Source organism: Anas acuta, chromosome 13, assembly GCF_963932015.1.
Source record: "Anas acuta chromosome 13, bAnaAcu1.1, whole genome shotgun sequence".
Taxonomy (NCBI): domain Eukaryota; kingdom Metazoa; phylum Chordata; class Aves; order Anseriformes; family Anatidae; genus Anas; species Anas acuta.
The window spans coordinates 21,102,821-21,115,112 of record NC_088991.1 but is presented as its reverse complement, the minus strand read 5'-3'; the positions used below and the strand labels follow the sequence as shown (position 1 = coordinate 21,115,112).

The window sequence follows — 12,292 nt, the reverse complement described above, 5'->3', positions numbered from 1 at the left end:
TCACGTGTTGCCACTGAGTCCATCTGATTCCATCTGTGCAGGTGTGTTTAACTCCTCTGACTTCAGTAACATGCAGTGCATTTGCAGCTGAACAGCAGTCAACCCTAAATGTGTCTATACATCAGGTGCCAAAGCTGGCCGTCCAGAATAAATAAATAATCAGGAACTCAGCACTGGCAGTAGCAACCTACTGCCAAAAGTGCATTTGTAGGCATTAATGCAAATCAACTGTTCTTAACTACCTGGCAATAGCTATGACTGATAAACAACTAAATAACATGCCAGCCTCTGACAAATGAATATTGCAAAGAACTGTTTCAGAAGGCCATAGCATAAATTCAGCTCAAATCAGTCTGATCTTTTAATGTATCAACGTCTTTGGGCAACCTCTTGGTTTCACTTGCATACACAACATCATTCTATATCAATTGATTATGTTTTTTGAATTGATTCTTCAAACTTATTTTCAGATCCACAACAGAGCTTTCTCTGTGCAAGAGACTTTGTGGTGTTCAGGGTCTGCAGGCACTACTTATTATTGTTTTCCACTAAAATTTAAGTCCTGACCTTGCATATTGATGTTGATCAATGGAAGCTAAGAAAAGCAGGTTAATTTCCATCAATCACTAAAACATCACTGGTCAGAAAAGGCAAGCTTTTTTGTCAGATAAGAAGTGTCATAAGAAGCTGTACCTAATATGACTTATTTCTAAGGATAAATTCAAAACTGTTTATAAAAATGTCAGAGAACAGGTCCTGGCCTATGCTTAGGGAGCTGGATGACACAGCAGATTAATTCTTTGAGTGCCCCACAACTGTGTGTGCACTCAGCTATGAAGGTGTGTTGCTGCTGCTCTCCCTGTAGCACGAGCAGTGTGGAATTAATGTGCACGCAGAAGACAGTAGCTATCCATCTGTCAGTGTTGGGGAACCGTTACATCCAACAAAAAGCAGATCCTACTTCTGACTTCCTTAAATATTCAGTTATTTTCACATACACTAAAAGGAAGCCTTAGCTTTCCATTTTATCACATACACAGAACCACCAGAGTAAATGAATGTAAGAGCAGAATGTCTTTTAAGAACTGCACACTGCCAGCTCCTCTGAAAGCCACTGGCAGCAGCAAGCATTCAGTAATTAACATTTTTTTTGTTGAAAAAGTATTGTTTTATTGACGTGAAGATACTGATGGGAATCATACTGATTTAGGAGTTTTTATCAGCTTTCTGAGATGTTCTCTTCCAGTGAGGGATGGGCCCAAATTAAGATGATGGCTTTTTTTCATTTCTGTTTAAAAGAGGTATTTAATGTCACAAAAAACACTGGAGAGATTTTAGTCTCAAATCCAGAATGGACTCCTTGGTTCCTGGAAGGTGGCCATGCTGTCACTCCAAAGCTTGGCATCCAGACCTAAAAGTTTCCTTTTCACATCACACGCAGAATGAATTTACATTTATGTATATTGGAATAATGCCGTGAAGATTCATCTTTCCCTGTTATAAAATACCTACTTGGGTTCTCTTTGTTTTGCTTCTCAGTGCATTATATCTTGGCTGGTAGCACATCTACAGCGTCCTTCCTCAGAAGCCCCAGCACCCAGGTGAGGGATTCCGTGCAAATGTGTATCTCTGTAAATTGTCTGCTGGACAGTTCTTGCAAAGGCGTGAAGGGATGGGAGACTCTCCAGTTGGGTGGCATGGGTCAAGCTGCTTCAATACAGGGGAATACGAGTCTACAAGTAAACAGAAAGCCACCTACAAGCTCTGTTTTGATTCAAAGCTGCTTTGTAATTCTAACTCAGGTATCAGTGCTGGTGCTGCCATTCACCGACTGCTCATGGCAGAGGTCACTTTGTTCACCATTTTTCTGAAGGCAGTGATGTTTTGATGAGCTATCTTTAAAATACAACATTTAAGTCAAGAAACACCAAAGCAAGGGCCCTATAAAGTCCACGTTTGCCAAAGAAAAGGAAAATGTGCATAAGGCATCAAATCTGAGTACAAGAACTAGTTATTGAGGTAAACAATTTCAGGGGCTCAGGGAAGGGTCTCTGATTGTGAGGTTCATGGATTGCAGATTCCAGTGGCACCCTCCGGTAAGCTCCCATTCAGCTCCCACTGTGCAAGAGTATTCATTCTGCACCAGTGAAAAATTAGAGAGCATACAGAAAATAAATAAAATAAAATAAAATAAAATAAAATAAAATAAAATAAAATAAAATAAAATAAAATAAAATAAAATAAAATAGCAGCAAAGCTGAGATTTGCAAACTAGTCTCCTGACTCCAGCTCATTCCCATATGTGCCATGCAATTGTCTTGCAGGAGGACAACCAAAACTAATGCACAGTAGCACTGGATATAGCACTTCATTTAAAGGTCAGCAGGAGTGCACGAATTAAGCTTTTTCCCCCCCACCCCCCCCCACCCCCCCGGTCTTTTTAAATAAAAAAGTGCTCCTTAAACAGCTTTGCTGACATTTTTTGACATTTTTGAACCCAGATGGGTTTGCAGTCTCAACAGCAGTTCTGCTCTCCTGTCTCACATCTGCTGCTGCTGGGACACATCGGCTGTGCTGGAGCTTCACTGCTTGGGAGCCACATTTGAATAAAGGATTTATGAAAAGTGAGCTATGGTCATGCTGCTCCAAGATGTCACCCTCAGGAAAGGGGCCACCAGCACACCAGGTGGGTGGTGTAAATCAGCAGTTCTTAGAAGCCACAGTGAGGGAAAAACCTTGCTTCATTCTGGACTTAGAGCCCAACTGGAGAAAGATTTCCAGAAATGAGATAAAGATCTTCAAAGCGTCTGCAGTCACAACAAGACCTCCTTTCCAAGTTGGATACCATGTGCATGAGAGAAAGCCTGTGGTTATCTACCACCCATCTGCACGCTTATAGCCTTTATTTATGGCTGTGTTATTGTTTGGTGGCCTTTTGTCTTTTTTTGGCAGTGACAATGACTTTTCTCCTGCAATATAAACCAGGAGCTGTGTCCATGAGAGAATTCCAGGTCATTTTCACAGCACAGTGGTCACGAACACTGGGCAGACTGCCTGCCAGGATGTCTCTGCTGGCCCACGGAGGGGCAGGCAGCTCCAGCGCTGCCACGCACGCTGACATCCGTGTCTTCAAACACAGAAAGCTGTTCCAAGGATGGGCCTGGGCCATAACTTCCCTCAGTGTAGGAAGCTGGTAGAACACGACTTTCCTCTGAAGGCTGGTGGAGAGTGCTGAAGGGATACATCTACACCAGTACCTGGTGTACTCACAGCTTAAAATATCTCTTGGTCCAGGCTGTTGGAGCTCCCAGAAAAGCTGCATAGGAATCCAGGCAATTTGACCATTAAATTTGTTTCTTCCTAGGCTCACTTTTGTCTGAAAGACAGAAGCAAACCTGACGATCCTCCTTCCCCCCTGCCTCTCCTCTTGCTAGCTTAAATTCAGTCATTTTTGACACCCCTCCTTTTTTTGCTCACTTAACCACAAACTTCTGCGTTTCTAAGTTCTCTGTTTTCCCCAGAAGATGAAGTCCATGCATGCACAGCCATGACCTCAAAGACTCCCTAGAGCACAAGGATTTGGACAAACCCAGTAAAGCAGAGGCCGGTGGCCAGAGCGGAAAGACACGGGTGTTTCTAGTTCGGTCCCCATTTTCCTGCCTGAATCACCATTCCAGGGCTGGGGTGAAAACCACATCAGAAGACTCACAGGGAACAGGAACGTAAAGGAAGGAGAGTGCCGGCATTGTCGAGCTCTGTGGGGATCAGCGTGGGGTCCAAAGGAGGGATCGCCGAGCACAGTCCTGGTGCTGGCACGGCCCTGCTGCACGCCGCGGCTCTGCACTGCAGGAAGGCAGCACCGTGCTTGGCACGTGGAGCAGATGTAGGGGACATCAGCCTGGGACCCTCGTGCCCAGCTCCAGGGGTTTGTTGCTGGCCACACGGAGGGAGGCATCCTTCCCTAGCCAGCTTGTGTGATTCTGGGCCCTGCCGGCATAAGAGAAAACAATGGATGAATCCATCATGTCATTCATTACAGTCGTTTTTGCCCTTGACTCTGTTGATCTTTTCAAGGCAAATATCAAATAAAACCATTTGGGCCTTTCAGCTGTGGTGAAAACAAACTGCCACAGATTTATGACTTCAGTTCTTAATTGAAGTACTCTTTTGTTACTGCTCACTCACATGCAACATTCCTGGCTCCGAGGTGAACTTAGAGGAAAATAATAAATACAGCCTTGCCCTCCTGAAGGGGAATTCTCCCTTCTGGCTATATAAAAATATATATATAAATATATATTACATATATATATATATAAAATATATATATATTTTTTTTTTTCCTGCTAGAAGGTGAAAGGATAACAGAGGCCATGCTGTTCACGACTGCAACTAAGAGTCAGCAGGGTATTTTTAGTCCTTTGATCCTGACTCAGCTGCAGCTCAAGGTTTTCCAGCTTGGTTTGACCTCTGCTACCAAGTGAGTCATGACAGGGAGTCACAGTATGACATCTGTTCAAATGAAGGATATACCCCTTTGCACAACAAATGCCCTCTGCATAAAAATTGCTGGCAAGAAAAGGCAGTCTGGTAGGGACTCTCGTCCAACGTGAAGCATTTCTGGTCTCACTCGCCTGCACACAATTTGAGGAGAATCACAATTATGAGGTAGTTCAGAGGACACTTGTGGAGCAGCTGTTCATGCCACATTTACTCTGTTTTAGCTTTGCACATTTCCTAGATGCATTACAAGAAGTAAAACAAAGAAACCCCATGGCCAGACTGCCTTGTCCCATCACCCTGAAGAGCAGCTCATAGGAGCTTGAATAACAAGCACAGCAGAGAAAGAAAGAAGCGCAAGCACCTTTTTCTTGTCAGCTGCTGAAGAACAAGATCTGAGGCAGACTCAGGATAAATTCCCCAAAGAAATGGAGAAGAAAGTAATAGATTCTGAGGAAACAATTCTGACTGCCCCATAATTTTTCGCTGTAGAAGTACTCCAAATTCTAGGCAGAGTTTCTCTCCAAGTAGAAACCTCTCAGCATCCCTGAGAACTCCAGCTATTTTCTACACACAGAAATAGCATTGGAGGAGCTGGTTCGCTGGATGAGAAATAAGAAAATGATTTTTGGAGGATAATACATATTGAAACTGGTTTGATTTCTATGGGTACAACATCATTTAAAAATGACCCTCTGTCAATTTTTCACAAAACTCCATACCATATATTTCCAGAAATGTTCGTGAATCCAAATTTTAATGAGGTGTTTTGTCTTAAAAACAAAATAAAACAAATGACAGCAAAAACATACAATTACTCCTATGTTTAGAGTAATAAAGTTTCTAATTGTGAATTAATAAAATAATAAATTAAATAATGAGTCTTGAAAAAAAGAATATTTGTCAAAATAGCAAAATGCTTTACACAATACTGCAAACTCTTTTAAAGGTAAACAATATCTAAAATATATGCATTAAAAATGATTTTTCATTAAATAATGAAAGTGTGGAAAAACAGCAACTGCTTCCTATGAGAAGTGTGTTACTGCCTCTTTTTATTGTGATATAAAAATCGAAAATCAGCAGAAAAGATAGCAAAGAAGGAATTTCTTGTCATCTATTTTCTCCTGCTATAGGATACACCGAAGATGTATTTTACTTGGTCAAAATTTTCTCTGTTGCCATGATAGTATCTTTTCAGGCTCCTGACTTCATACCTGCATTTCTTCACCTCAAAACAGATGCCCTTGCACAGCACTCCGAAATGCTCTAACCCATATTCAGCACTATTGGGGTAGGAGTGCTCTGGTAGTTCAATCACAGGATAGTGCAATTATCCTGGTTTACTGTCTGCAAAGGACAACACGCACGTCTTGCATTATGCATTGGCTATGTTTTGAAGTTCTGCTGCACAGGGAAAATAGGGAAAAAAAAAAAAAAAGAGGGAAAAGCGCTTGACATAAAACAATGTGTATGTGCAAGATCAAAATGATGTACACAGACATTCTCACGGAGATGCTGACAGCATTTAGTGGTAGATAATTATTTCAGGTCTATCCTAGCTAGTACCTCGCTAGTCAGGATTTCCATCATGCTTATGATCTTTTCCCAGGTTATTTGATAGTTCATTTCCCTTTCACTATTTCATCTGGTTTCATCAGCAGTGAAGGTTGCATTTAATCTGAAAAAATAACCTTATACGTTTAAGAAACCCAGCAAAATAAAATTTCTTTTCTAGAAGCCCTTAAGTGCCAGTATCTTTCATTCTTTCCACTCTGTCCTGCTTGTCACACCAGGGAGTATGTGTGGAAAGCAAAGTATGATTTACTAAAGGGAAAAGGAAACAAACCACTGTGTTTGTATAACTAGCAACTAATTTTCATCCCCCTGGAGAGTTTTTCACTGCAATTCCCCAGCTGTCAGCATAATCTACAAATAATTAATATCTTTCAAAGACCAGTTTAAATGGCACTCCGTCTCCCCGCCATCCTGCTACTGATTTTCTTGTAGGAAAGACAACTTTGCTCAAAGGATGTACCTGGTCTGATAAAATGCTGCCTGCTTTCTGCAAAAAACAACCCTACACAGATACCATTGCCCAGGCAGCATCCAACACCCTGTCCAGCCCACTCAAGAGTGAGGTGCTGCCAGTACAGCCCTCTAATCATCCAGCAGTGTGGCGAGAGCTGTGGCATTGTGCTATCCTCATGCAACAAACTGAAATGAAACATTACCAAAATGGTCCCTCTGGGAGGGAAGCTGTCAGTCATGCAAAGGAAGGGCTGTTTCTTTCTTTCTATTCCTGCTCTTCAGGTGAGCAATAGCTGGTGATAGGAAGCATGTCCCCTTAAATACTTTTGCCAACTTGTTCTGGCAATAACAACATCTGCATAACAGCAGCGGTTATAGGAGGAAAGTTAAATCGATTTCCCACTGCATTTAGTCAATTAAAAAAAAAAAAAATCACTCCTATTTATGATAATTCCTTTGAAGCCAAATGTTGCTGTTTCCAGTTCCACCTATTTTTCTATTTCCTCGGTAAATTTGCTGAAGCATGCATATTACTACGGCAGTTGTGTCTGTGTTCTAAACTCCTCTGTTTTCCTTCCATTATTTTCTCTGAAGGAAAAACAAAAACAAAACAAGGCAATTGTTTTGAAAATAAGAAACTGCATGTAATGAGTTTGATTTTCTAAATAAATCTACATACAAAGAATGGGCCAAATTTGTATCTGTCTTAATGTCAGCAGAATCTCTATGAAGTGACAGTGATGTTTCCTTTTGTAGGAGACTAGGCTAAATTTTTCTATGTCTTGTTATGCAGCAATAACCATGACAGACACAAAACAATTACCTAAGCATTTACTTTTCCTGCTCTTTTTTTTTTTTTTTCCTTCCTCAAATCCCATCCAATACATAGATATTACTGGTAAGAGTCATACAAGAAAATATACCAGAGCATGAAGCATACCTGGCATCAAATGAACAAAATACAAGAGCTGAGATACTTGTGGTATGCATTTAATCAGAAGGCCTTTTTTGACCATACCTAGTCCGTTAAATAGGAAAGTCTGAGACTGATGATGCACGGCGTGCCTTCTACAGAAAAGCTTTAAATGATGCAGATGGCAAGTTTTGCAAAGAATTTTTTAAGTTGGGGTTGCTGACTGTGTATTCAGATCATTTACTTTCATAAGTAGCTCATTTTTCTTCTATCCACCTTTTTGCTTGCATGTTTTAATCTACAAGTTGTACCCAAAATAAATTAAAATGACAAATAGAACTTGACCCAAGTATTCAGTTAGCGTAACATTTCCTTATTAAGGAACAAAAAGTGAAAATTTAGAACAAATTAGGCAGATAAGTATCAGAAAAGTTAAAGCTAATCAGACATCAGGACACAACTGCCTGTTCAAGTGAGAGTCTGGCACAGAATGCAGTCGCAGTGGACTGAAATATCATACTTTGCAAGTTTCTGTCCTTTTTCTTCTTCTTTATACCGGTTAAGGATCACAATTGCTCTTGGAAATAGAGACACTTTATATTTTGCAGTTGAGAATACACTGCTAGTCCTTAATCAGGTATTTAGCTCAAAAGCTAAACTTAGACTTCAGGGGAGCTCATCTGTTGAAACCACAGCTGAGGGATCTGTGCACCATGTGTGACAACAGGGAAACCTACCAAGCACAAAGGTGATCTGCTAATACCACATATAACATGATAATAAGAAGCTTTTAGAAAAAGAAAAAAAAAAAAAAAAAGCCCAATCAAATGTAACAGAATATCCTAGCAGCGTTCCACTACTTCACAGGTAATGACAATGACTCACAAAGTTTGAGTGAGTTTTAACCTTCTAAGAATCAAATGAATGTCACCTGCTTCAGTCATGTGCCTTCATCATATAGGTCAGAACAAGGGCTCTTATTATCCAGGGTAAAGCAATCTGTCTTGGCTAAGGTACTGAAGCATGCTTCTGTGCTTTTGTTGAAAAGCTGTTAAGAGGGGATGTGGAACTTAACTTGAATTCTAAGTAGACTGGGTTGCTGTGTGTCTTACTCAGTAAGAGGTAACTGATAGATCCATTGGCTTCCAAAAAACACCATCAGCTTCCTTAGAACACTATTCGGTTGTCAACTAATGTTTGGCATTTGCACTAGGAGGAACTAGCTTGAACCAAAGTTGACAGACTTGTAGAGGCAAGTAGCTGTAGAAGAAAGAACGTTGCAGTGTGAAATGCAACTGGTGTTTACTTCCCACTCACAGAGCCACTGCAGAACGAGCAGCCCGAATCTACTGTTCAGGCGCCAAAAACCCATACATAAAAAAACTGATTTTGACTTTAATTCAGGTGTTGAGTGGGTGATGAGACCAACAGAATTCAGACATGCCCTGAAGTTTCTTAAGAGCCCTCCATATCCCTGCCAAACCATGGGACGTATGTGCATTAGTAGCAGGCCCACGAATGTATGAACTGAAATCTTACACTAAGGAGAGACTAGAATGATCTTGCATACTATTGCCTCTTTGTTGTCAACAGCTAAGAGGAGGCAGAAGAAAAGCTGGTTGAAATAACACTTTGATGTCTTCAAAGTAATTTTTTCACACCTGTTTTCAGTAAGGGGTAATGTTGTTTTTACATTTTGCATAAACATATAAATTAAACATCTCTTCTTTGATCAATAAATGTTTAAAATACTCCTTCTTGTAAAATATTTTTAAGTGGTATTAGATCCTTTAAGGACATAGATGCATGTCTTCAAAAAGCACCATGAGTTTGGCACTTCAGATGGTACCCCTTGCTGAATATCTTGAGTCACCAATAAAAAAAAATAATAAAAAAAATCTATTCCCTCACTTTCTGTTTTACTTTTCATCCAAAGTCAAACTGAACTGAAACTTTGCCAAATTTTAATAGCTAAATACCATTTTTCCAAATATGTCTGGCCCAAATGAAAAATACAAGTGCCAAAATATTGCAAAGAAGCCAGTTTGTATGTATCTGTGACCCAGCTGGAAGCAGGACATGCGAAAACTCAGCAAGAAATCCTTTTCACAAAAATCTCCAGAAAAATTGTGTGACACCAGAAGTACTTAGAGATGTCTCTGACTTTCTTAAAAAACAACCTTTGGGAAGGTCATCCATCAATAGCTCTCATCACACCCTTTTATCCCTGGTGATTTAATGATCTTGGACATATAAACAGAGAGTTGATGAATCAAAGTAGTTTATTGTCAACATAATAACACAGGCTTCAAAATTTTGCTGTTTTGAAGAGAACTAATAGGACCATTTTGAATCAGCTTGGTCAGCAAGCAAAGAGTGCTGCAATGTTCTTGGAGCTGACCTAATACATTCGGTCCATTTCAGGAGAGCTGTGAACATGCATAAGAATTGTATCCTGACCTGCTCCCAGCCAGATGATAATTATCAGCCTTCAGCTGTTCCCAGCTAGGCTCCGTGACAACATCAGGCCTGATGAGTTTGGCCAGCTGAAAACAATTTATGATCCACACTGACAAGCTTCCCCACCAATGTGCTATGTACTGAAGTTTCATGAGCAGCTCTTTCTCATTCATGTCTTTCTTCACTTATCAGTGATCAAAGCTCCAGTTCCTGGTGTAGTCTTGCTCTGCTGGTCATTGGCTGTGCTGTGTGCTCTGGCCAGGTTTATCCATGGATTTCTCCACTTTCTGACACTACCTCATCCTGACCTCAGGGCTTGGATTCACCTTTGATCTCTGTCTGCCCACAGCCATTGGGTGTGAGGTGTGGTTTTCCACATGCCCATATGCAACACATGGCATATCTAAGCAGTCTAAACTGGGATTTTGTGTTATGCTCGACATGAAAAACCTTTTATATCATTTCAATTGGACGTGATGTGGCATCCTGTAAAAAGAGGACTGGAAGCAGATAGGTTAACTTGTGGACAGGTGCAGGCAACTAGCAGCAATATGATAGTAGCAGAAGGGTCTTGGAAATTCACTGATGAAAGAGAAGTATAGATATTGCTCACCACAAACGTTTCATTTCACACTCTGAAAGATCTAAATTTTGTCTCTCTGAGCAATCATGAGCTGGGCAAGCCAAAGAAGAAGCATCCAGAGACGTGGTTCCCTTAGAATCACAGAAACTTCTGGCAGCCAGTCCGCTACCTGTGCAGCTGGAACCACAGTGATGCTGTTCTGCTGGGAGTGAAGGGCCTCCCTTCCTCCTCTGGTAGCAGGGGGATTCACAGGATTACCCTTTTAGAGGGAGGTGCATGAAAAAGAGCCTGACATAAATAAGTGCATGAAAGGGAAGACAAACAGTAAAGGTACCACGAGAGTTTTTCACTCATTCCGTAACAGGATGAATTAACACCTACACAAATTGTTCTCATGGTAGTTACAGATAACGACAGTGATATCGGAGCAGTAAAAAAACAAAACAAAACAAAACAAAACAACAACAACAAAAAAAACAACAAAAAAACCCACAAAGCAACTAAAAAAAGCAACTTCCTGCAACTAAAAACAACAACGGCAAATTCAGAACTGACATAACCTCTAAACATTTGCCCCTGCGTATGCTCTGACACAGAAAAACAAATGACACAGACCTCCGAGCCACCAAACTTTGGGACATACGCTACCACCACATGAGGGTCTGAAAGAATATTTGGGACAATATTGTACAAATGTAGCAAGATGACTTTTTTTTTTCTTTTCTTTTCTTTTTTTTTTTCCTGTGCAAAGGATTGCACAACATCCTAATAACTGTCTCAGTGAAAGAATGATTCATTTAAGAGGCTGAAACTGCTACAGAGCTGTCTGTTGTGAATAAAAGGTCCACACAGCATGAAGCCTTTTACAGATAGCACCATTAAAAATGTGTTAATTACTGTGAGTGTGCTCCCAAAATCACCGGGGGTATTCCTGGAACAGGCTGATCATGTGACTTCCATTATTTATTACTAAACACTTCCAAAGTCTGCTCCATTAGACATGCATCCTGGTGTCTGACGCAGTTAGATACACATGCAGCACGCTGCTTGCTGTACAATACAGCGGTGAGTATACGCCAGAACAAAGAAAGTCAAGGAGCACTATGAGAGAAGGTATCTTGTATGTATCTGTAATGAGTGCAATGAGGGACTAGAAACTTGGGAGATTATTCTACTGAAGATACTTTCTGTTGGCCAAACCTTATCGATCCTTTACCAAAGTGCTAGGTATCTCTGGCAGCAAGAAGTTCAGCAGTATCAGATAATTCTGTTTTTCCATACACAAAGATGATCAAAGTAAAAAGGTAACTAGTAAGTGTTCAGGGAATGCCACATTAGAAGCTAACAGTAGACTGAACACTGGATTCCATCTCATGCCCTGTGCCAGGGCTCATGCCAGTCTGACTGTTTCACTGATCAAAAAGACTGAAGTTGTACTTTTACCTTTGACCCAGTGATTCCTAAGTGTAGCTAAGATTTCAGCCCTGTCTGTTCAGAAGCACCAAGTACTCAAAACTTCCAGTGGCCATAAAGAAAACAACTTGGTTTAAAAGTCAATGGGGAACAGACTTTGAAAGGGAGAGGTCAGATCCCACAGAAAGGAAACCAGCACTGTGCATGGTGTTCGTATGTCTGCAGAACTGGAGGCTCTCTTCCTCATTGCCCTCTCCTCCACCTCTGGCAAGGCTGTGTTAGTTTTGTTTCACAAAACCTCACTGGGTCAAAGAAGTTACTTTCACTTGTCCAGAAAGCGTAGCTTAGAAAACTTCTTTTTCTTGAAGACAATTGCTATGTAGCTTAAATGT

The 12,292-nt window shown here is 40.8% G+C and overlaps 1 long non-coding RNA gene across 1 annotated transcript; it reads right to left on the bottom strand.

The window, feature by feature from the left end:
* Positions 1 to 426: 426 nt before the first annotated feature.
* On the bottom strand, positions 427 to 8,305 carry LOC137863867 (uncharacterized). The gene is made up of 2 exons (XR_011101199.1): positions 8,182 to 8,305; positions 427 to 3,987 (listed from the first exon to the last, which is right to left on the bottom strand). It is a non-coding gene; the product is annotated as an uncharacterized lncRNA (long non-coding RNA).
* Positions 8,306 to 12,292: the final 3,987 nt, after the last annotated feature.